The 26,733-nt window shown below is 41.2% G+C and overlaps 2 long non-coding RNA genes across 2 annotated transcripts in view; one reads left to right on the forward strand and one right to left on the reverse strand.

The window, feature by feature from the left end:
• The window catches only part of LOC121926655, a 122,687-nt gene that overhangs the window by 16,408 nt on the left and 79,546 nt on the right, over positions 1-26,733 (forward strand). The gene's annotated exons all lie outside the window — the stretch shown is intronic.
• LOC121926654 overlaps positions 10,784-26,733 on the reverse strand; it is a 36,956-nt gene continuing 21,006 nt past the window's right edge. The window contains exons 2-3 of the long non-coding RNA XR_006103052.1: positions 23,615-23,746; positions 10,784-10,900 (exon numbers count right to left, since the gene is read on the reverse strand). This is a non-coding gene — a long non-coding RNA (uncharacterized LOC121926654). The remainder of the gene's footprint in view (positions 10,901-23,614; positions 23,747-26,733) is intronic.

Consider the following 26,733-nt stretch of genomic DNA (forward strand, 5'->3'; position numbering starts at 1 on the left):
TTGTATTTGGTTGTCAGGAATAAACTGTACTGTACATCAGCATAATCCCATCACTAAGGAATATGATAGTGCTGGTCCTGATAATTGGTTGCTTATTACAGACAAAGAAAATTTCCTTCTGAGAATGAAACTTTTGGTTTGAGGAAGAAATAAGGGGCCGCATGCACGCGCCCATTATTTTCTATGGGGCTTGAGCATACACTCTTTTCCCCATATGTGGCGGGGTCCAGATGTCTAATACAATACAATCCCATTTGTGAGCAACCACCAAAAAAGTTCATACTACAAATTAACCAGACATATTAGTTATTAGACCACCAAAAGGAGGGGAAATAGTTTCCAAAAAAGAGATTGAATACTCCTCTGTCCAATTTAATATCATTGTTGGTCTGCTGCTGGAGAAGACTGCCTCATAAGAGGGCCTGCCCTGGTAGGATCCCAAATGCAGTAGGGCTGACCTACCACACTGCAAGGGCACCACATTACCATCTGGAAGGTGTATTTCTATGAGAGGGAGCTAAACCTGTTCAGTGCAGAGTCTAAACTTATCAAACTGAACTGCTGCCATCATACCACAGTGAAAACTGCTCTAACAATGAGTGAGTGTGTTCTTTTTTTCTCTCCTTGCCACAACTCCTCTGCACCTCTCCCTTTCCCCTTCAACTGTGGAGTTGTGGCAGGGGGAGAGAAAGCATCCATAAGGCTATTTACAGGACTGTGAAGGAACTTAATAATCTTTTTAGCAGGCAGCCAGTGGAGATACAAGCAATTCAGCTGTGATCAACTGCTCATTTCCAATGACTCTTAAATAGATTTGAGTGATATAATGCACTTAAAAGGGGGCTGCGAGGCATTGCCATAGAAATGATAACAAAAAGCATAATTCACACTGGCGCTGTGGTTTGTTGGCTTCCTTCTTTCTTCCATTCTTTCTTTCTTTTATTGTGGCCCTTGGGTTCTAACTCTTGATGCGGCAATCTCCTATTCCTACCATCCCCCCTTCTTGACCGTTAATACTGATAATTATATCTGTATTTCTTAAGAATATTATGAGTTGCCATTTCTGCATAGTAGCAGATTGAATTTATTCACCTTACGGATATATTATTATCACAGATAATAACTGCAGCATGATAATTATCATTAATTATTCATTTGGATTAAGAGGCAAATCGGCTCCCATTCAAGAGTCTTCCAGAGAATCAGCTCATTGTTACAGAAGCTCTGTGTGGCGCTGTGACTATATATATATATATATATATAGAGAGAGGGGGGGTATATATCTTCCACTGACATCTGACTGGCCCTTTATATATTTATTAGAAAATATTAGAAGAGGAATAAGTGCCTCATTTTGAGGACATGAACACTAAAAGAGACAGATGGGTTCTGGTTGTGCTGTTTGAGTGAGGATGTGGAGCTTTTGATTAAAAGGGCTTGGTTCACAGAATGCTGCTGCGGTATCTGAAGAGCAAACCCTGTTCCTGAGGCATGCCCTTTGAGCCTGCCCATGCTAATTTCATAGCTTTTCATGCAAATAATAATCAGGTGGGAAACTGTACAACATGTTGTTTATCTGTGACTGCAAAGTTGTGGGTTTGCTGTTGTTATTTTACAGCCAATGTGAAGACATGCCCCCCAAAAATCTCCTTGTTTGTTTCAGTGGGTGGGGTGTGGGAATGAATAAATATTTTTTTAAAAAGAAAATAATAATGGGGAGCAGGAGAAAGAATGATTAATGAGCTGCTTTCCCACTTACTCCTCTCACTAAACCATCTCAGGCATCATTTTAGCATAATATTATACAAACTACTTCGAAGCTCCAAAACATTTTTTTAAAAAGTGAGGACCTCAAGGGTAGATCCAATACGTATACAGCAGTGTATTCATATTAGGTTTTCATTATGTAGTGGTTGCACAAAGTTCTCCCCAGGCTTTCAGAAATAATCTGTTTACTTGGTTCATAATTTGGACAGCTTTCTTTTATTTTGCATTTTTAATTCCATTGATAAAGAACAAATTTTGAACCTCAGTTTCTCTTTGCCAGTTGTTTGGGCATATGCAGCACACAGGGACATTGTTTAAGGAATATGTGGCTGCTTAGCACAGAATCTAGTTCTCCTCAAAATGTAGAAATGTATTAGTGTCTCAGACCATTAAAATTCAACAAGAGAATGGAGTGGCAGAGTCCTGGTTAAAGAAAAAGTAGACTGGACAATTTCAAATTGCAATTGAGGTTACCTTTTTTTAATACTTTTCCATAGGGAAGGGACGTCTTGAAACAAACGAACAAAAATGTCCTAGAATATCAGAAAGAAACAATGTATCAGGAGGTTTAATAAGAGCAGAAAGAGTTAATAACTAAGGGAGGGGAGAGGGGGGATATGTGGAGCTAAAGAACCATTTCCATATTTCCTCCCTAGTCTTTAACAATTTAAATGCCCATCACCTTCAGAAGTGGAGTAAAGAAACGGTATCTGCCCACCTTCTGCCAAAATGTGCTGCTATGTGAATAATCAAATGCCCACATGTTAAATAATGTCCATCTTCCTTTTTCTACAATAAAAAGTGTGATAGCTCTATCTTTGGATTTTGAGGACTTTTCCATCCCCCCCCTCAAAAAAAAAGATGAATTGTGCAAATTATTTATCAGCAGATCACACTCTATATGCAATCTACCAGGATATTTTTGATCATGTCAAGTGGCCAGCATGGCATACTGGTTTGAGTGTTGGACTATGAATAAAGATCAGGGTTCAATCCTTAGCTTAGTCATAAAACCCACTGGGTTACCTTGGGCAAGTCACAAGCTCTCAGCCTCAAGAGAAGGCAATAACAAACTCCTGTGAACACGTCTTGCCAAGAAAACCCCATGATAGGATCACCTTAGGGTCCTCATGAGACATGAAGGTGCACACAACAGCAACAACAACAACAACAATGTAATGTTGCAATGTGATCGATTCCTGTCATGATAAAGCGAAACAAAGGCAAAAAAACTGGTTTTTCCAGACAGTAGTTTGAAAGTGGTTCTTTTGAGAAGAATAGATTCTGAAGTTCAATAAGTGGGAACGACAGATCAGAATCAATTCATTATGAAGGGAGGGACTACTGGCAGAGGGGTGTTTACCCTCCCTTCTCAGTTTTTGGCAGATCCACCATTTCCCCCCTCTCAGCGCTGCCTTTGTACTTCTGCCAGTGCATTTCTTTAAAAATAAAATTGATAGAATATTTGATTGATATTCTATCAATTTTACTTTTAAAAAAAACATTGTCCCTCCCTTCATCCTCCTGCCTCATTCCCCAGCTTCTCTCTCCGTCTCCGGCTTCCTCCTTCTGCCCCGGCTGGCTCCTTCTCCCTCTGTCCCCAGCTTCCTCCTCACTGAGAGCTGATTTGAAGTGTTGCAACTAGTGGGGACTACAATCATGCAAAAAAAAAAAAAAGGCAATTGCACTGGGGTAAGAAAAAGATCCACTTTGATCATGGGAATGAGGAACCTTTTGGAATCGATTTCCAACATGGAGCGAGGGTGAATTGGTAATCGGTTTAAACTGCAAGTGGGAATGAACCCAAAGATTGGCCCATACTTATATATACATAACTACAGTGGACCCTCGCCTTACGTGGGAGATCCGTTCCGGACCCCCCTGCATAAGGCAAATTCCACCTATGCTCGAGCCCCATTATACTACAATGGCCACATGCACCATTCAAATGATTACAGCACAGCTTCTGCGTAAACCGGAAGCCGCATATGGCGCACCTGTATAGTGATCAGGAGCTCTATACATGTATGATGTTGTATTCCAACCATGAGTTGCTGAAAGTAGATTGTATGCAACATGCAACACTTTGGTTGTCATGGCATGCAAGTATTATGTACTTTTAAAAACATAGATGAGATTAACAATCTGGTATAAAATGTTTTCTTTAGCATACATAAAGTCTTAATTGCTTTAAAGCCTGCGCCTGCAGTAAATCATCATTCTTGTTTGGTTCCCTTCAGTGTGCAAGAAGGGATCAATGGGTTTCTTGGTTGAAAGAAATGTCTGCTTGAAAACCTAGCATTATTATTAGCAATTTTCCTTTCTGCTTCCCCTTGCATGTTGAGTGCCCTGGGATTAAAAACAAACAAGCAGCTGACATACCAAAGACAGGGAAAATTTTGGTTTTGCATTGTGTATACAGTTGGCCCTCCATTTTCATGGGGCATCCATTCTGCCCCCTCCCCCATGAAAATGAAGGCTGATGCATATTCAAGCCCCTTAGGCTTGAATAGGGGGGCGCTCATGTGTGCTGCTGGGGGCACACCCCATTGAAAATAGCAGAGGTCGCCCCTCTGTGGATTTTTGAGGTCACGGATCTCAAATCTGCAAGTTAGGACGGGCGACTGTATTTCTATTTTGACCAAGCCCAGGGCTTCCAATTGTACAATGGTTTGAAGTTCCTGATCAAAAGTTTCTGAACTTTGAATAGGGACCTCCTAAATAGTCCCTTAGGAAGAATTTGAAACTACACACAGGCCAAAATGCATCTGCCTTTTTTGCTAATAAAATAGAAAAAAAAACCTTTAGCATGTTTCTCCTATGGATGCTTATCACAATGGAATATTCACTATATGAGTATATTAAGAAAATCTCTGAGCAGCTGCCAGAAAAACTGACATGTACCAGAATGAGCAAGGGCAGGTCTACACTGGCTGTTACGGTGGCCCTGAATCCCCCCCACCTGTTACCTATGCAATCCAGAGTGACACTGTGAGCTGTTTCCACAGTATCCTGTTGTGTCTCTCGGTGCCACCACTGCCGGCATGGGTCACTCCCTCTGAAGTTGAAAACAAAGGACCCAGGATCATTCACATGGCTGGGTGCCTCATTGTTACCTCAGAGGAGGTACCCAAATCAGTTGTAGTGGTAGCAAGTGGCACAGTAGAATACTGTGTAAATAGCCATCCTACATCCCTCTGGAGTGCTCCAGATTTTTCCTGGATGTCTCAGAACTAATGGTGAGTTTTATTAAAGCTGGATGAAAGCAGGGATGGCCTGGATTCAGTGTGGAACTGGCCTTTCCATGTGGAGACAGCCCACACTCAAATTGGCCACATTCTACTGTCACCTGCTACCTATCTACCACTTGTGGAAATTATTTTGCTGGAACATTTTGCTATCCAGTAGCGTCACTGGGGCTTGTGGGGGGTGCGGATCACACCTGGTGACACCCCAAAAGAGGGTGACAGCTGGTCAGCCCCACCACCATTCCCCCCACTGTTCACATGTGCCTCACCATCCTCATTTACATGTGCCACCCCCTGTGCATGCTACTCTGGGCCTTGCACACATATGCCATTCTACCTACCCCCCCCCATGCACCGCTCTGGCCTACACTGGGGAGTGCTCCAGTCTGTGTGTTTGTACCACTCCACAGATCCCTGTGCCACTCTGGCCTGCCCATGCACTTCGCTGACCCACTCACATGTGCACTGCTCCAGCCTGTGTGTATGCACATGCTGCTCCAAACAGCATGCACATGCTCTGTCCCAAATGCTCCACCCCTGGAAACCACACCGGAAGTCCCACCCTGAAAGTCTTGCCCCCCCCCCCCCACCCCGAATTCCCCCCTGCACTGGGTGACACCTGGTGTGGGAACGCCTCTGTTGCTATCTACTGCTTGTGGAAATCATTTTACTGGAACAGTGATTGTTAGGATCAGAGGCAACATAGTGGACATAGCTTGGGATAGATAGTTCTCTATAGCACTATGTATTGTGTATTCTGTGTTTTGTACTATTACTGCAATGTGGATATCTACATATAAATATATGATCATTTTATATATGGAAGAGTTGTGGTTTGATTCCTTTGGAACATTGTTGTAACATAGTTCATTACATTTCCAGTTTCTCCCTACTGTTCTTTTTGTGTTTATTGGGAAACCCTCCTGTTGTGTGTTTTTGTGATTATGTCACGAGCCAGAAGAGACTTTGTCTGTATTGTAAATGTGGAGAACCCGTTTGGCCTAGCATATGATTTGTTTACTAGGTGTTTGGGGCTCAAGCACTGACTACCGTAAAATCACCTGGTAAACATCATGGTTGGCCAAAGATACTGTATGTCTCCAGAATTCCTTGGATAAAACTTCAACAGGGCTGCATCCTCACTGCACAAATAATTCAGTTTGACACCAAATTAACTGTCATGGTTCAATGCTGTGGAATTTTGGGAACTGTAGTTTTGGGAGATATTTAACCTTTTCTGTCAGAGAGCTCTGGTGCCACAACAAACTACAAATTCCAGAATTCCATAGCACTGAGCATGGCCATTAAAGTGGTGTGAAACTGGATTATTTCTGTAATGCAGATGCAGCTCAGGTGAACCATTACATCACTCTCATTAATGTTTTAGTTGCATCCTTTTAAAATTATTATAAGCCACCTTAAATCCCATTTTGGTAGAAAGGCAGGATATAAATCCAACAAATGAATAAATAAATAAAATATTTTTTTTCCAGTTTGCCAATCTAGGACTGATGGAAATCGTAATTATTTTGGTATTCTATGTCCAAAATCTGCAGAGTGTAACTTTTGGCACAAAAGGAGCTATCATACAAAAATCATTAACTGCAACCAAAAGCAATTTTTTTTTAAATATTTAGTACACCCAGGTTTTGCCTTCACATAAAAAAATTAAGCAATAGTTGCTGTAATTTTAAAACAATTACCAATTTGTTCTAAGCCGCTTTGCTATTTCGGTCTCATATAAGGTTTCCCCACTGTAACTTGCAGGTTCAAAAAACATCTAAAGCAAAGGCATTCAGGTGAGATTGCTTAGGAATAAGAATGTTCAGATCAGCTCTAGTATCTGCTAATCAGGGCCATTAAGAGAGGTTTCTTAGAGGATTTTTAATTTATTTATGGAGAGAGGTATTTTTTGCATGAAAACCCAGTTAAGCTTGACAGCTTGTTTACAATAGGGCCCTGAAGACACATTATACAATGCACAACAATATAAATATACATTTGAGATGCACACTTGAGCTCATAACATTTGTTAAACATCTGAAGTGCATAGTGATCAGGTATTCAGGATGGGCTAATTCCCCACTTAAATATGATGTGGGTTAGGGGACTGTTCCGAGCTGTGATAACACAAGAATGACATGTTGCCAGGTGTGACTTTCATGAATAACAACTATGAGTCACAGCAGTTACAGAAGGAAGCCAAAGATTGGCAGGTTATTTCAAACCAAATGTATTTCAAAATGCACCTCCCTTTTCACGAAAGCTATCTTTTACCTCCTTCTTCTGCAAGCAGCTTCGCCTACAGATCTGTTTCTGTGCTGGTTTTGCATGTGTTCATCCAGGGGGCCATTCCCACTTGCATTTAAATTGCTTTGCGCTTCGCATTGACACCAGGTCATTGAATCGATACAGGCCGATGTATAGTTCCCACTATGGAAGCGTATTATTTCATTATTCCATTAATTTGTGCCTTTTTTACATGACTGTCATTCCCATTTGATTTGTGCTGCTTTCAGTCATATTGTGGGGAGAAATGCTGCTCCTTTCCTTTTCCTTGATGGGCAGCTGGAACAGGTTCAGTGGCAACAGGGGTACATCTCTTCCTCTTCTTCCTCCACCTTCACCTTCACCACTACTGCCACCATCCAACCACTCTCAAGAAGAGGAAGAGTGAAGCATATCCAGAGAAGGGGGAACCTTGTCCTCCTTGTTGGTGAGAACATCAGGTCACCCTGGTTATGGGGTTGGTCCCAAGTTAAAAAGTTTGGGGCTTCATCCCCTCCACACACCTATTGGTGTGTTCCCCCACTCTCACAACCATCATTTAAATGGAAAGACTTGGGAAATGGCTCTAAGTCAGGGTGACCAGAGGTCATCCTCCTTTCCCAGGGCACATCCTTCATTTGCACCTTCTGTCCAGGAGGACTTACAAAGGGTCCTCCATTGCAGCAGGACTAAGAAACATGAATTGACATTTATATATGGATGCTTTTAGCACCAGAGTCCTTGCACTCACATTTAAGGCTATCGTCACATGAAGTCACTGGGACCCAATGGCAAGGGATTTGGGCCATTGAAGAGCCACCAAGGGAGGGAGGGGGGAGAAAGAGATGAGAGACGACAGAGAGAGAGAAAAAAGAGTGGATTTTTTTTCCCAGCCAAACCTTTAACTCAAGGACCTGTCAGCAAAAATGGGGGGCATCTCTCTCTCTCTCTCTCTCTCTCTCTCTCTCTCTCTCACACACACACACACACACACACTAAAAACATGCATGTAAACACACATTAGTCCCTCCCCTCCAGAATGATGCAATTCAGATCTGTTGTTCCCACTTGTTGAACACACTTCGGAATCTATTCTTTTCAAAAGAACTGCTAGGAAACTAGTGTCTGATAAAACCGGGTTTTTTGCATTTGCCTCGCTTTATCATGACAGAAATTGATCAAAGTAGGATCGGAGCTCATTTCAAATGGGAAGTCATATAACCTGATCAGCAATTCACTTTAAATCACAGTGGAAATTCACCCCATAAGTCATTTTGTCCCATTTTGCGCCATTCTGAAATTTCCCTGTCTCACACATACTCCTCACAAAAAATGACCTGCACTATTTCTGAGCAGAGGTTTTACTCAAGATACACATTGTGAATTTACCATAAAGGGTACTTTTTGGTAAGTTTTTGAGACTGAAAAGTTTATAGGAACCTTGTAAGGAAATTGAAAGATACCTGTTCTCATTGACATATTAGTCAGGAAGATGACTAAGTTGGTTTGAGGATATTGTGTGAGAGAGAAATACAGCATCCAATCTGATGCACCAGCTATTTGGATAGCAAGTTATTAGACAATGCAGAATCATTCTATAAGTTCTGCTGTGTGAAGCAGTCCTTCGATAAACTGAAACACAATGTACAACATCAATGGGAACAAATTTACATTTTCAAGATTCAAGAGATTTTAGATTGATTCTTCTTCTATTATGATAACAAGATTCCAGTGTTCAGCTACCCCACTGGAGTTCTGTGTGGCAATCTATCCAGGTCCATGTAGCAGAGTAGCTGACTTTAGTATCTGGTGAGCAGTCTTAAACATTTGGTATAAGATAATGTGTTTCTTAGCATCTTATTGTTGCATGCCTTCAAGTAGTTTCTGACTTAGGGTGATCCTCATATTGTCTAATTATGAGGAAAGGTCCGTTCTGACAAAATCCATTGTCTAACCTTAATTCCAACAAAAGAATATCCTGTATCTTTAAGTGTATCAATCCCTGGACCTTACCACACAGGGCTCCTGGGACAGGCTGAGAATGGTCCAAAAGGGGCTGGGAAGTTACGGAACTAGTGGGGGACGCATTTTACTGCACACAGAAGTCCCTCACACATTCCATTCCCCTCTCTTCAGTTCCCATTCCATTCCAGAGGAGGCAGTTTTTGAGAACTGCTCTGAACAGTTCTCAAAAATCACTTCCTCTGGAACGGAATGAGAACGGAAAGAAAGGAAACAGAACAAGTGAGAGACTTCTGTGTGAAGTAAAATGCATCCCCCAGTTCCCCACTCATTACCGGCCCCTTCTGTTCCATTCTCAGCTTGTTCCATGAAGCTCCTGTACAATAAGGTCAACAGTGTGCCAATCTGCTCATTTTGCATATTTTAGATAAGTCCTGGAATCTGGACAATGTGTGTGCAGAATTTTTCTTCTTTCTTTCTTTCTTTCTTTCTTTCTTTCTTTCTTTCTTTAGCAAACAGACCATGTAGCCCTGTGTAATCATATCAATATACCATATAGACCTGCATTACAATAACAACGTTTCATATATTAAGTAAATAAATAAATATATGTCATGCATTCATAAGTGTGCCTGGCCTTTCTCTTGTTGTCAGTTTTTCAGAGACTGTGAGAGACAGGTTTATATTTGCACACATAAATGGTGAAGGGTCTGGAAACCATGTCCTATGAGGAACAACTTAGGGAGCTGGGGATGTTTAGCCTGGAGAAAAGAAGGTTAAGAGGTGATATGATAGCCCTGTTTAAATATTTGAAAGGATGTCATATTGAGGAGGGAGCCAGCTTGTTTTCTGCTGCTCCAGAGACTAGGACCCGGAACAATGGATGCAAGCTACAGGAAAAGACTTTAGGAAGAACTTCCTGACAGTAAGGGCTGTTCGACAGTGGAACAAACTCCCTTGGAGTGTAGTGGAGTCTCCCTCCTTGGAGGTCTTCAAGCAGAGGCTGGATGGTCATCTGTCGGGGATGCTTTGATTGGGATTTCCTACATGGCAGGGGGTTGAACTGGATGGCCCTTGCAGTCTCTTCCAACTCTATGATTCTATGATAAGTTTTGCTAATTTTCTGCACAAAAGAGGATATTTCCTGCTTCCAAGTCTTAGATTTCCATTGGTTTAGATGGGAATATTAGTATACATACATTTCAGTGTGTACCAAAGTATTTACTGCCATGGCGTTTAAGCTATTTTCAAAGAGCTGTATGGAGAGCAATAGCCTTTTGCAAAGTTAGAAATGTTCATTATAAAATTCATTGAATAATTAAGCAAACAGTGACCTCTTTGTAGATATTTTGTGAGCACAGAAGACTGTTAAATTCTGTGTGCTGAATTATTTATCATGAATGATTGAGACAGATTTAATAGTTCTTAATTTTAAGTGCTTTTGGTTAAGGAAACAGCTACATAAATCAGTCAATAGTGTTAATCCATTTTGAAGCAAACTGGATATTCCTGATTCATACACCTGTCACTTCCACATGTCTTCTTGACACTACTGCAGTTCCGGCGAGTTGATCTCAGGGCCCATTGGCACATTCAGCAGAAATGATGTTCTTCCTGGGCTGTAAAATTCTTCTTATGTTTCCTAGACTGCACATCTAAGGGAGGATGGGGCACAGGATTAGTTTATAGGTGGTTGTATACTGGAACCAGGGCTTGTAGGATCTGTGTAAGCAACTTCAAGTCATTTCCGAATTATGGTGACCTTCAAGCAAACCTATCATAGGGGTTTCTTTGCAAGATTTGTTCAGAGGTGATTTGCCATTGCCTATCCCTGAGGTTGAGAGCATGTGATTTGCCCAAGGTCAGCCAGTGGGTTTCATGGTTGAGCTGGAAGTTTAACGTTGGTCTCCAAACTCATAGTCCAACACTCAAACCACTGTACCACACTAGCTTACAATTAATTCCTTTCCCCAATAAAGATGATTTCAAATTAATAAGGTAATATGCATATATTCATGTATAAGTCTAAAAAATTTAGGTTAAAAATTGATCAAAAAAACCTGGTTTGACTTATCCATGGGTCAATGTAAGTACTGCACTTCAAGTCTCTCTCTCTCTCTCTCTCTCTCTCTCACACACACACACACACACACACAAGGCAAGGGTTTAATCTTCCCTGGAAACACTGACTCCCTTCTAGTTTCTCATCCATGAAGCCTGTAGTATGAGTGCAAATAGTTATGCCTGAAGGAATTTTTTAAGTTCTTTGAGGAATTTTTAAGTTCTTTGGTATTGTTTTCCTTTGCTTTGTCATTTACATACTTCATTGCATTCAATTTATTCACAGTTCATATCAAAATCCATAATTTTGGTCTCAAAACTGTCCTCGACTTATACACGAGGTATAGTCAAGTATATATGTTAATTTACTTTAATAACTTTTCAGGGTATTAATAAGTTGGGCATTGGGTAGCAAATCCACTCTGGATTTTAGTCTGGATTTTATTGGAAGTATTTGAGATGATGAACCCTGTCCCCCAGGTTTAAAGAACCTGGATACCTTATTTAAAGTTTTGAATAAACCCAGGGCAAATTCTCTGCCTTACTGACACGGAAGCCACCAGCTAAGAATAGTGGTGTGAAGCTATGGACCCATTAAACAGTAAAGGGGGAATATGACATGGTTCATGTGCTCGCTTGTGTTGTGAGTATTGAGGTGATAGCTCTAGAGGTAGCCCAATCTGGGGTCCTTTCTCTGGAGGTCCCTGAAAAACCAACCAGGGTGATTGCCCCAAGTCAAGCCACCAAAAAGGATTGAGGGAGCAGATTCTTGACAAGAAGCTCATCAGCTCCTTCTTCCCTGGGGAAGCTTGGCGTCTTTCTGATTATCCATTCCCTAAATCTCCCCTGTTTTTTGAAAAACCATCCAGAGTGATCACCCCAGATTGGGTGAGGGAGGAAATGAGTCAAGGGAACAGATTGTCAACAAAGTCCAGCAAACTCCTTCTGACTTAAGACGTGCAGAGACTCACCCTCCCAGCTCAAGGCAAGCATGTAACTGCTCAGTCTCAGAAACACCACAAATAACTAACTGACTGAGGGCTGAGACAGACGGGTGGGAAAATGCCACCCCTTTTTGCTGCGTAGTGTTGCCACAGCAACCAAATGGTGAGGCACCACTGCGCAACAAAAAAGGAGCTGCCTAGAGCGGCTCCTTTTTGCGACGTCGTAAGAGCTGCATCGCAGCCCTTACAACAACACTTCCTGGAAAAGACGTGTGGGCGCTCAGACGCCCACACATCATCAACATGCCCCCATGTGGGCAGTGCCGCTCAATAGTGCTGCTGCCCACACATAGTAGGTCTCGGGACCTTGTGGTTGGTGTGCGCTCCCGAGCCCTACTATCGCCTCCAGAATACCGCTTCCTGGCGGTCTGTATCGGCCCTGAGAGAGGGAAGAAAAGGTGCATTTCCCTACTCCCTCAGCTCTTTCTGCAAACAGCACACACATGTGAGCAGTCCAAAGTGAGCCTCCATAGAAAAGAACTGACAAAAACCTGCTTTTTCCACACTTTCAATTTACAGACAAGTTACAGATGGTGCTAAGGCCTTTATTGCAATAAATCCAAGTGTAAGCCTAGGATCCTTCCTGTTGTTAATATCGTACTTTAGAATAGAAAAAAATGTTCTTGCCCTCTGCAAAAGGATAATGAGAGCTTCTTACATGGCATTGTTGAAACTAAAAATTATTGAACATGCAAAAGGATCCAATAATTCTGTAGCTCAAAGAGAATTTGGTGTCAATAGAAAACTTGTAAGAGACCTGGGGGTGAGGGGGAGATGTTGCACAAATAAAATGCCAAAGTCAAAGAAAGTGCTACATGGCAAATCTGTGTATTTTGTTGAAATGAAAAAGGATCTGAATGCCTAGGTCACAGAATGCAAACAAAATGGCTACACTATGGCTTGATCAAGCATTTAGATAAGGCTGCTTCAGATGGTGAAAGAACAAAAACATTCAGCAAAATTCAGCATTGCACAGTTCAAAGCATCAGCTGGTTGGTGTATTGGGTTCATGAACTGCTATGGATTATGCCTTCACCAGCAAACAAAGATCTCTCATAAACTGCCTAAAGAGTTAGACTAAAATGTCATTTTGTTCCATAGATTTATTATAAAGCAGAGTACACAAGAATGGCATTGATATGGCTAATATTGATAATGTAGCTGAATCCTCAATGACTTCTGTTATGTCTAGTAATCAAACTGTAGCAAGCATTGGTGAAAAGACCATTTTTGTGAAAACCATTGGTCATGAAAGGACTCATTTTACAGTTGTCCTAACTTGTCTGGCAGATGGCATAAAGCTGTGCCCAGTGATAATATTAAAAGAAAAACAGTGCCAAACATTTTAAAATTTTGGCAGGCATAACTGTTCGTGTTCACCCTAAAGGCTGGATGGATGAGGAGGACACTAAGTGGGGGCTGCACAGTGTGTAAGATAGGCAGCCAGCTGCCTGGCTAAAAACATGCCCATTACTATTGTTGCAGGAAACATTCCATGTGCACATCACTCAGGATGACAAGGATGAAGCAAATAAAATGGTGACAAGGGCCTCAAACAGACAGCCCAAAAGGGCCACCATTGGGCCATGCTGGGGGTTGGGGACACATGCCCCAAACATGGCCTGAAACCACCCCAGGCACAGCTCTTTTCCAACGAGCCAGCCCAAAACTGGCCCAAAAAGAGAGGGAAAAATCTGTTCCTTTTGGGCAGGCCATTTGGGGGCTGTGGCAGTGTCCTGAATCAGGGCTGGGCACATACAGCTGCTGTGACTCTGATGCAAACGGATCCCACACAGTCCCCGGGGCGTTCCTTTTGGGCCATCTCTTTCACTCCAAGATTAGCAGTGATTTCAGGTGGTCTAAAATTGATGTTGCAGCTGCTGGAAGTTTGTCTTAACAAGCCTTTCAAGAACTGACTGCAAAATGTGGCAATAATGGATGTGTTCAGTTCTCAAATGCCTGCTGAAATCAGTCAAGCAAAGGGATTTACCTATGTGATGACTATTCAGCAGTGAATTCAGTGTGTCTGATCTGCTGAACTGAAACCATTTATTTTTAGCTCATTTTAAAAATCATTTCAAAACATGTAACTGATAAAGCAGGCTCTATTTCCCCTCAAAATCACTTCAAAATGTTTCCCAAAGATTCAGATTCTCCATGCCCATAAAAAACATAAAAGCTACAATTCATAGCAAAACAGATTTAAAAACAAAAAAAGCACCAGATATTACAGGTTGTTACATTACTTTTTAAAAGTAACTTCACCAGGCCCTCTTTAGCCCAATAAGTCACACATTATGGTGATTTTCTCTATAATGCAACTACTCTGTGCACAGCTTTGGATTTCCATATTTCAGCTCTTCCTATAATTGATACCCATGCAGGCTGGAATGTCTCATGATGAGGTTTAGAAGAATAGATACTGATCCTCCTTTTTCATCTTTTTGTATTCTTAAGAGGGGAAAACTATACTGTCAATATGCAATGGTGCATTTCAAAGTTTTATGTGTGGAAGTAGAGAGAGAGATATATGATTCCTTCCCCCAAGAAGCACCCAATCTCCCTAGCTCGATCACAGACCATCTTTTTAATAAGGGAGAGTTAATTCAAAGGGATGAATTTCTAGTGGACATTGTAGAAGAATAGGGCCCCAGGGAGCGTGCGGATTTAACCTTGTAACTTTTTATTTTGCCACAAAATAGACAGTAGGGCTGTCCAAAGGCATTCATAGAATATGTGTGCTTCCTTCGTCTTATATATAGCTTTAATACTCCAAGAAATAAAAATGCTGAACTGTGGCCCTATATCTCATTGTGCCTCTAAACTATCCTGAATTAAGGACAACAGATGTTCCACAGCATGAACAGCGGAAGCTTTCATCCGGCACAATCATAGAGCATTTCCATTAAAAGCTGAAATCTCAGCCCTAACCATGGCAGTCCCTTTGCTGCATGATTAATTAGTTTTATAGGTGGCACAGTGCATTAGGGAAGTGTCTGATAGCCCCAGGGTACATATTGCCTGCCCTTTATATGCTTGCCAACCTCTTTCTCTGTTTTTCTACTTTCCTTTCTTTATGCACACAAATTTCAAGCAGACATCATATTACTGGCAATTTCGTTTCCTTCCTTCCTTCCTTCCTTCCTTCCTTCCTTCCTTCCTTCTTTGGAAACATTTTGAAACATCATTTGTTCATTTATGGCACTGGATAAAAGCTTACCTAGGTAAGAGAAAAATGGATTACCCCTTTAGTTTACACCTGTGGGAACTTTTTTTCCCCTCCAAAACTGTAAGTGGCCAGACCATCACTTCTTGTTTTGAAAAAAAGAAAGAACCTCATTAACCTAAAACAGGCTAAGGTGGAGAAAACAGTGTCAGATGCTCCTTGAAGATCACTACTGCCCAACTGGGGCAAAAAAAAATATGGGGAAACATAGGATAGTAAAGCCAAAATGGTGTGGTGGTGGGAGTGTTGGGCTAGTACTCAGGAAACCAGGGTTCAAATCCTCACTCAGCCATGGTAAAACTGATGTGGTATCCTCCCCTGTCTCTTTAGACTGAGGGGTTCGGTGTTCTTCACCATTTGTCAGCTAACCTGTATCTGTTTGAAGGTTCCTTCAGGCTTCAGAGGATTAAATTTTGCGAAATGTCTTCCAAATCTGTAACAATGGAAACCCACTATGGGACCTTGGGGAAGTCCCACTCGCATAGCCTCACAAGACAGTGACCAATCTCCTCTGAATGAATCTTGCCAATGATGATTGGCCCCAATAAGCCACCACTGCTGTCTTTCCCCCCACTTTTGTTCCATGCCAAGGAAGGTCCACAGGATGTATGTTCAGTATTGAAAAAGTTCAGTTTTGAAAATGAATTGTCCATTTTTCAAAAAGTATTGAGACTTATTCTTGCAAAATTTGCATGTGGAGTTTTAACCAGCATTTTCTGCAGAGGAAACAGCATTTCTGTGAAGAAAATACTATTTTCTGTACAGAAAAGCCATGTAAAAATATTGTGCAGAATACGTCTCAAACTACAAAGATTCTTTTCAGTGCAAGATGGTGGTGGTGGTGATTATGGTAACTTCATTCTTTTATGTCCTGCCTTCCTCCCAGTGATGGAACTCAGGAGTCTTCTTCTTCTTCCTTGCAAAGGAAGCAGGCTGTGCAACGAGTAGAGCGCAACTGGCGAAGACACCAGCACTTAGCCAACAAGGCACTCCTAGACGCTCTTTTGAAGGCCTACGGAGTGGCAATAAGTGCAGTAAAGCATTCGTTCTATGCTGCACGTATTGCGTCTGCGGAGTCACGTCCAGCAGAGCTGTTCAGGGTAGTGAGGGAGCTTACTCAACTGCCTCCCCACCGAACCCTATTTTGGAGCCATCTAAAGCCTGCTGTGACAAGTTTAACAACTTCTTCACGGATAAAATCTCTCGGATAAGGTCTGATCTCGATGCCAGTATTTCTTCAGAATCTAGAGTAGAGGCGTCCAGAGCTTCCGTGGACTCTGTTAAACTGGATCATTTTGAGTCTGTGAGTACCGAGGAAGTGGACAAGATTCTACGAAGCGTTAGGAAGACGACATGCTCTCTCAATCCCTGTCCTTCATGGCTGGCAGCTCAGGGGGGAATGGCTGTAACTACTATGTTACGCCGTATAATTAATTCATCTTTCAGGGAAGGGCGATTTCCATCCAGCTTAAAACCTGCAGTTGTAAAACCACTGCTAAAAAAGCCCTCCCTAGACCCCCTGATTCGCAATAACTATCGGCCTGTTTCGCTGCTGCCTTTTCTGGGGAAGGTGATTGAGAGAGTGGTTGCCTTCCAGCTTCAAGCGATCTTGGATGAAACAGATTTTCTAGACCCATTTCAAACCAGCTTCTGGGCGGGCTATGGAGTTGAGACCGTCATAGTCGCCTTAGTCAATTATCTCCGTCTGGGCCTGGACAGGGGAAGCGTGTCCCTGTTAGTGCTTTTGGACATCTCAGCGGCTTTTGATACCATCAACCATGGTATCCTTCTGGAACACCTGAGGGAGTTAGGTATCGGGGGCACTGAACTCCAGTGGTTCCATTCCTACCTCTCGGGTAGATTCCAGATGGTGCAGCTGGGGGATTGTTGTTCTGATAAGAGGGTGCTTACATCTGGCGTCCCTCAAGGAGCAATCTTGTCCCCCAAGCTATTTAACATTTACATGAAACCGCTGGGAGAGATCATCCGGAGACACGGGGCGCGGTGTTATCAGTATGCTGATGACACCCAAATGTGTTTCTCTGTGCCTCTGTCTGATGCAGTGACTAGGGATGGCATCTCTCCTCTAAATGCTTGCTTAGAGTCGGTAATGGGCTGGATGAGGGAAAACAGACTCAGTTTGAATCCAGAGAAAACGGAAGTACTCGTGATAGGCTCCCTGGGCCCGGGGATGGATGTTTGTCCACCTGTCCTGAATGGGGTCACGCTCCCCCTGAAGTTCGCAGTCTGGGGGTGCTTCTGGACTCGTCGCTACACCTGACATCTCAGGTGGATGCGACGGTCAGGAGCACCTGTTATCAGCTTCGGCTGATACGTCAGCTGCGACCCTACCTGGGCCGGGGGGACCTTGAAACGGTGGTACATGCTCTGGTAACCTCTCGGTTGGACTTCTGTAATGCACTCTACATGGGGCAACCCTTGTACCAAACACGGAAGCTTCAATTAGTACAGAATATGGCAGCAAGGTTGGTCACTAGATGTTCCAGGACTAGTCATATAACACCTATTTTTCAAGATCTACACTGGCTGCCCATTCGCTTCCAGGCGCAATACAAGGTGTTGGTTATTACCTCTAAAGCCCTAAATGGCTTGGGCCCAGGGTACTTGGAGGACTGCCTCTCCCCATATAATCCGCCCCACACTCTCAGATCAGTCGGGAAGCATCTGTTGAGGGTTCCTAAGGTGAAATATATCTCGTCTTCACAAAGGGCATTCTCCTTCTCGGCCCCGCAGACCTGGAACTCCCTTCCCGACAAGCTCCGCTCCATCGCCTCTCTTGATCTTTTTAGGAAGAAACTAAAGACCTTTCTCTTCCGACAAGCTTTCCCCCATATGTCCTGATGTTATGCGGTTCTCCCCCCTGATATACAACTGTTTATCCAGCTAGTTTTTGTGTGTGTATTTTAAGAGGTTGTATGTTTTATAGTTTTTTTAATTGCATTGGGATGTTTTTAACATGTTGGTGATACTTGTTTGTTAAATGTTATATTGTATCACTTTTGTTGGACACCGCTGTGATCGAATTTGGAATTTGGAATAGCGGTATATAAACAAAATTTTATTTATTTATTATATATTCTTGCAAGGGTTTCCCAATGCTTGAGAAAAATGATTTTCAACCATTTTTCATTTAAAAATTATTTTCCAGCTAATTTTCAACTTGAAATGGAGTAAAGTATGTATAAATTTGTGTATTTTTACAATGTATATTTCGGCATATTTTACAATACAATGCATTAAAGATGCACATTTTACATAAAAATGTCTATGAAATTAATATTTTATAGAATATGGGAAGAAAAATACATATTTATGGGGAAATTAATATCAAATGTGTTTTTTATGAAATACCTAGTGTAGCATACATGCAAATTTTAAGGTCGATTTTTTCCACCTTCGTCCCCAATAAATTAATGCAGAATTGAAATGGGACAGACATATGAATGGACACATACTAAACTGACACAATTTGGCAGATTTGTCCATCTCTATATACAGGTTTCTTTGAAATTGCAAAGAAAAATATCCTTTAAAATAAGGACTTGTGCTTTATATATATTAGAAGAGCTATTTTACATTTATGATTTGGATAAATTTTATTCTAACTATGTTTGGAAATTGGACATTGCTTTGTGTGAGGTAGCCTGGTTTCATGGCACTTTTGCACTTTGAGAAAAACCAAAAGAAGCAATGTTTGTAAAGGTTGGGGCACATCCTGACAAGTGTTCCAGGCATTTTAAAAAATATTTTCCCCTAAAGGTTCAAACCTAGATAGCTAGTTCTAGCAATAATGACCCATTCTAGATGTTATATATCTATCAAAATGTTCACTTGTTCTACTAGGTTTAATTTGGCTGTTCAGACTGTCTGATAATCAGGACATAACTGTTTAACACTGGATGGCAGCTGATCTATTTGTAGCAAACTATGAATTCAACTTTTAATGAATTTGGATGATAGAAAAGCATAGAGTAAAATTTACATCTTTGAAGTTCACAGAAGATAGGTGATTCATAATTTATTATCCGGCATCCATAAATGTGCAATTTGCTGTTTAGATTATGTACCTCTTCATTTGCTTAAGTTGTAATTCAGTTTTCTGGTGGCTTTTGGGAAATGCCGACTGAGAACTCCTCCCCTACATAAGTTGGGTGTCCAGGTGAGTTCATCTGGTGGTGGTGGTTATGCTTATGACAGAGGCCATCAAGCAGCCATTCTGTAATCTGCACTGAATGATTGGTCCAGCGAGGGCTGTCATTTAATTTCACACAACCCGAAATAGTGGTAATGGTAAGAAATAAAGTTAGTAAGTGATTCACACACAGAATAGACTGGAGGCCCAGGACTGGCATCAATGTGCTAGGATTGTGGCATCTGCCTAAGGATACTGGCTATTGACACCATCAGTATGACAATTGTTCATAGAAGTGGACTGCACCAAAGGGGAAGGAGGGCCCACCGGGTGTCACCCTGCTATTGGGTGTCACTTGGTGTGATTGGAATACTCTCACAGCCCCCAGTGATACCACTGGCAAGGGTGAATCCTGTCTGAACAATTTCTATCAAGAAAACCCCATGATAAGTTGACTTGAGGGTCACCATAGATCAGAAATGAATTGAAGGCAAACAACAAGTGCAAAGCTATAAAAAGCACACTCAAAGGGAGAATAAATTCTGAGAGATTTGGGGGGGGGACACAGTGCCAGGTGAGTCTCTGATGAAGACATTGCACAACATGGATTGCACCACTGAAAGGAAACTCCAAGATGGCATTCTTACCCTTAAGTAATGTTTGACAATAAGTATCAGGACTGGGAACTCCTTCTAGATGCTGTTGGACTATAACTCCCAGAAGCCCTGATCAGCAGAGTCAGTGTTGATGAATGCTGGTTACTATAGTCCAATAGCTTGTGGAGAGCTGCATGATTCCCAACCCTGGCATATGTGATTGAATAACAGGTGCTTAGTTGGGTGCTGTGTGTGTTAAGATAAAAACATTTTAAACAAATTAAAAAAAATACACATTCTCAGAAAATGATTTTCCCATGAGCATTGAGCACAGAGTATGTTGTGTTTGAAATCGAATGTGCCTAACCTACTTATAATGAGCTGATAACTGCCAATTCTATATTGAGAAAGGTGGACTCCACAATTTAAAATTCAATCTGCAAGCTACAACTCATTTGAAATTTTAACCTTCTGCAACCATTTTCTCAATTTCTCTTTCTTCTTCTCTTAAAAATAAGAAAATGGCAACAGCACAGTTTGCATTATCAACCTAAAGTTATAGACCATTGAACTGTGGTCAGGACTGTGACTCCAAGGTTGATGGCACCATGTCCTTGCTTGCACAGATTTCTAATTTAGTATCATTTTATAGAATGTTGCTAACAGGGATAGGAGGTAAATTTGTTTCAAATATTAATGCAAACCTGCCTAATTTACGCTTCTCAAAGCAATATGTAAACTGAAATACAATTAATCCCTCTTCTCATTTTTCTGAATTTTGCAATATAGTTTGCCAATCAAAAACTGCATACAAGTATGTGTATATCAGAGGTACACACAAACAAACAACTATTAATGAAAGTAAGGTAGATGACACATTATATTAGGGGAATCAGCTAACAGAAATTAGGAAGATTTGCTTACAGTTTTGGCTGCTGACTTTATAAAAAGTTAGGTGATCTAAAATAGTTTTAAATAAATAAATACATTCAGAAACTGATGTGGATATTGGATCGCTTGCACATGAAACTGGAAAAAAGAGGAATCGGAATTAACACATTCATCTGTAGCTAGATATAAGCCTACACATCTGCTCAAAAGCTAAAAATTTAAATCTGCACTTGTTTTATTTTTTACACATAAGAACAAATACAGTCATCCCTCCCCATTTGTGGGTTAGGCATTTGTGGATCTGATTATTTGCCACTGCCTCCACTGCTACCCTGTGCCACTTTTAACAGGGACCTCAATAACATGGGTATCACTGGGAGGAAATCAAACTGGCTGGTCTTGTCTGTGCATGCATTCCTTCATTCACATGGGCAAACGAGAAGAAGGGGGTGGGATTGGGAACCATGCAGAGGGAGAGTGTGTGCATTTGCGCATGGGCATAGGTGGGCAAATGGAAGGCGATGAGATGGGGAGCATGAGAAGGGAGAGCATGTGCATTCCATCACACACTCACATAGTGGGGTGGGGGGAAGGGGATGGGATGGATGTCCCCTTTCTTTTTGCTTTTAGTGCCTGTCCCATCCCCTCCCCTTCCCCCCTTTAGCCCAAATGAGTGAGGGAAAGAGGGAGGGAATGCAGGCATGGTCAGGCCCAGTCACTATGCCACTACAAGTACATTTTTGTTTGTGTTAAATACAGTTTGGAGGGACCTAGAGATAGTCATGATTTTTTCCTCTTTCACAGGGGTCCTGAGCCTGAAACCACCAGAAAAGTTGAGAGCCAAATGTAATTTCAAAAGTTTACCCCCTCCTCCCCCAGGCTATGATTATTTTTATACATTTTTCAATGATTTTATGCATTCACTGTAGTTTTTGAACAACAGTAACAAAACCTTAGTAGAATAACAGCGGATTCTCTGCAAAATACACTGTTTTCTGTGCAAAGCCATTGTTTTAGTAGAAAACATTATGGTTTTCCTTCCCAGATGGACAATATGTCCTGCACAAATAAATTGTCTACAAAAAAAGGTCTAAAAATGCAAAATATGCTAGTTGATTATGAATAAGGACAAGAAAAACTGTAAGCATTTGTTAAATTCCTACCACAGAGATAGAAAGAGACATACACAAAACTAGATCCATACAACCATTACTTCACCCACATGCACTCTCTAACCACAAAGGATAATAGGGCAAGCAAGTGGTTCTCACACCGCTGGATATGTATATGAAGTTAATCCCAGCACAGTCATGGAAACCACTGGATGAACTTGGGCAAGTCACACTATCTCAGCCTTATTGGATGGCAATGGCAAATCCTCTCTGACCAAATCCTGACAAGAAAACTCTGTGATAGGTTTGCCTGAGAGTTGTCATAAGTTGAAAATGACTTGAAGGCACACAGCAACAACAACAATCGATGATGCGTTTACTCGTTATATGTCTTTAATTGGATATCTGAGTAACATACATGTGTTTGCATGAGTGTATGTGTGCCGTGTATTTAGAAGTCTTTCTTACTAATTGTTTCTGCTTTAAATGTTGCTGTTCTGGGCTGTGAGATCCCTGAGGACATTAAAGTCCAAACATATAATCAAGATGATTTATCCCATCAAGTATTCACTTCGCTAAGACATATAACCAGATGTTAATGTAAAACGTCTATCTTTATTATAATCTGATCAAACTCTTGCTGATTAGAACATGCCCAGATTGTGCCAGAAGATTTCAATTCATTCATTACACCAAGCTATTAACTTCATCATCTTTTAACCAGCCGTCTTACAAATTAGTTTTCTTTTCATCACAAACGCCATCGCTCACTCTCCTGTTATCCATACTAGAGATTCTAATGACAAGTCTCACTTCTCACAGTGCCAACAAGGTATGTTGTGTTGGTGTATGATTGGGTGCGTGTGCCTGCGATTATCTGTATAAGTAATAGAAAAGCTTGTTTAAAACATTTCTCCAAATTACAGCATTGGATACACTTTTCAAAGAAAGGCACTGCAACTTTCGCTGAGCCAGAAAAACATTTGTTTCGGGGATGGTAAAATTTACTTTTCACAAAAGGAGCCTACAGTAATAATGCATTCAATTCTATTTCCCAGAATGCTTCTTAAGTATGTTAATAAAGTCTTTATTGTGTCTGCTTATAAAAGTCGCCACCATTTCCCATTAGAAAGTCTCTGTTTATTCATCAAACATTTACTGACAGTGACTGCTGGGAGCAAGCTCGGATTTCCACTCCATTACACGTTTGTGGCATAAAACACATTAATTATAGATATATTACAATATTCAACTCATTGAGGAAAAATTAGATGATCAAGGCTCATTTTCCTTGACAATAAGCAAGTTAATGAAAATACTAATTACCTGATGATGAAGTGGAGCCTCCAGGATTGAATGTTGAGCATCTGTAGAAGAGGCTGGTGAATCTAGTGCTGAATATTAAAGTCAGAAGCATGGAAAAACATAAACGATGGTTCACAAGGTCAGCAAGAGTTCCTTAATCACAAAAGAGGGGGTAGTTAGTTTACAGCAACAACCTTTATAGCTGGTGATGACTGGCAGGAGCCATGAACAAACATAATACTCCTTTACTAGAATTTACACTATGATCACAACTTTCTGGCCTTGCTGTAGTTTGAGGCCAAAGGGCTGATCAATATTTTCAGAAGGTGTGTATAGAACAATCTACTGTGGACTGGAGTATTCAAAGGCAAGTGGGGGGGGGGTGGAGATCATGTGGCTTCAGAAGCTCTTGCTCCCTCTGGAAACCTAACAGTATTTATCCCTGATATGTAACTTTTCTACATTCAGAAAAGTTTCAACATAAGACTTGATCCAGCCATTCATTATCCTAAGTGCATTCTGAATCACAGTGGGACCATATGGTTTCTTTAGAACACATCAAGTAACAGTTTATGTTGTGCATATAATTATGTATAAAATGAATCCAAATTGTTACTCCAATATTTGCTTGAGGTCCCCTGCCGTCAAAAACATACCTTGTGACTCAGGTGAAGGCCCATTTCCCACTATCTTTCTCCAGGAAAGCTTATCTATTGAAACCTTTCTTATATTGTGGCACCTGATAAAGTTGTTTATTTCAGGCTTTTCTTTCCTAAAATGGGATTCATCTGTCCACTGCTCTGTATTTTTTTAAAAGTTGCAGTTTCCCTATTGTAATATGTGTTCTCTTCTCTTCAGATTGCATAGGTTGCCCTGAGTTTATTTACAGTGAAAATTATGTCTGTGAAACCAATTAGGCCAATCCTCAATAACAAAAGAAGTTGGACTGATTGAGGCCAGTTAGTATGAGCTCTGCAGCAGGACAGACCAACCTAATATAGTTCTGGGGTGGATTGGCACAGTTGGAAGTGCTTCAGATCGATCTGGACATCTGCGTACTAAAAACAAGCAGGAAGAAATTAGACAGTGTTTCTCCACCATGATTACAAACGGAAAGCATGACGGTGTTGTCATGCAGATGGAGAAGAAAACTGGGTTTTGCTCATTGACAGCTGTATTATGCATTCTGCAGGGAAAATTTCACCAGTACTCTCCAATCATAATACTTATGTGGCAGGATTGTGTGAAGTTATTGAAGTTATATCACCTGTTATCTCCCCTTTCATATGATAGTAGCAGATCATAAAAGAGCTGTGTGAAGATACATGGCTGTTAAGTGTCATCTCAGTTGGTCTAAGTGGATTTTTGTTTGTTTTATTGAATAGCCTAATCTGATTGTCTGCTTCTCTTCCTTCTTAATTTGTCTGTTTAACAGGTTTCTGTGTTTTAAGTAGTGACACTACTGCCTAGTGTTGTTGTTTTTTGATAATGTCGTTATTTTGATATTAGATGGAAGGCAGATAGTCCAGGCACCACAGAAAACACAGAGCATTGTCCGGGATCATTCTAAGATGAGAACAGATTCTTTCATTGACATCTGTCCACACTGTAAGCATCAAATAATTGTAAAGGAAAAAGACAATCTGAATTTACAACACCAGTACCTTGATGTAACATTTTAAGTATTAGCACTAAACAGTGTTGCCCAGGACAGAAGAAAAGTCTGACCAGCCAGGCATCAGGTGCAAGAACAAAGTTTGAGGAAAGCAACATTTCTCAATCCCCACACCCTGCCCTTGCAAAAGGCTTGGTTGGGCTATTCTTGGAAGAAATGGGATAGGGGGAGTATGGGGACATGAGAGGGAAGTTTCCAATGTGAGCCTAGGTCCATGCTTTCTCACCCTCCCCCATTTCTTTATTTTGAATCATTGAATCTCACCAATTGAGTGGAAAGCACTCTCTGTCTTCAGATATGTTGTCATATCATGACCATACATCTTAGGCAGAAGATCAGATTCATCATGAAAATCTTTGCAGAACCAGACATGCCCTGGGAGATCTGGGGTTAAAGTGATGCTGATCTGTCAACATTTCTGAATAGATTAAGGAAATCTGGATTCTTTAGTATAGTGCAGGATACAAAAATGGAGCATAGAATGATTTCTGGGCATGTTCCCTTCTTTGGAAATTCCTAAGCTTTATAATACAAGTAAACACTATGCTATTTAAGAAAGGGTCAATAACGAGTCAATTATGCCATAAATGCCATGGGTATCTCTGGCATTTAGATATCCAAGGATAGCTCTTTTGTATCCTGATAATGTTTCCCTGGCAACAGTGGTGCTCACATCTCGGAACCAGGTTGGGGATGAGGCCATGCCCAGCCCAGAAACTGCTCTGTTCTAATTAGATTTTATTTTATTTTATTTTATTTATATGTTGCCTTTTCCTCAGGCTGGGACCAAAATAAAGCAGGATGTCAGTCTGAAACTCACTCTCAAATCCTACACCATTCCTTTCCTATCCTATGTTTCTCTTCTGGATGAAAGTCAAATACTTGGCAAGCAACACTAATGTGGACCAACAAAGTATGACAACAGTGGACAGATGTGATGCATCCTGTGATCAAATTCCCCATTCCCAGAGTCCACTGTGGACTATACCTCTCCCTCATTGTCATACAACTTAATTTTGGTGGCAACCCTATCACATACAACACCTCCTTTGAAATGAACATTTTCTACTTGATTTAAAGGTGGAAGCCCCTGCTTTGTCACCGACATTTAGAGGTTCAGTTTTAGGCAAACCTGAGGGCTTCAAAATGGTCTTTGTCGCCACATCAGTCGTGTGTGTCAGGTTGTGCATTACTGTACAGAATATTGCCTAAATACCCAGTGGTACTGGTGCAGTCCCTTTGCTCTTTCAGCTAGTGTCTAGTTGTAAAGTTTGTTTAGCTCAAAGTCTACCATATCTTTGCCTTCCTCATTTTATTTCAGATTCCTCATTGTAAAGAAAAAACAGACATATAGAGAGCCCTTTTCCAGTTAGCGTACCAAAGGAGAGGGGATGTGTTTTTGAGGCAGCTTTTCTCAGCAAGGTCAAAGCGTGACACATGATTACGTTAAGCACAAAGAAATTAT

Source organism: Sceloporus undulatus, chromosome 3 (genome assembly GCF_019175285.1).
Source record: "Sceloporus undulatus isolate JIND9_A2432 ecotype Alabama chromosome 3, SceUnd_v1.1, whole genome shotgun sequence".
NCBI classification, from domain to species: Eukaryota; Metazoa; Chordata; class Lepidosauria; order Squamata; family Phrynosomatidae; genus Sceloporus; species Sceloporus undulatus.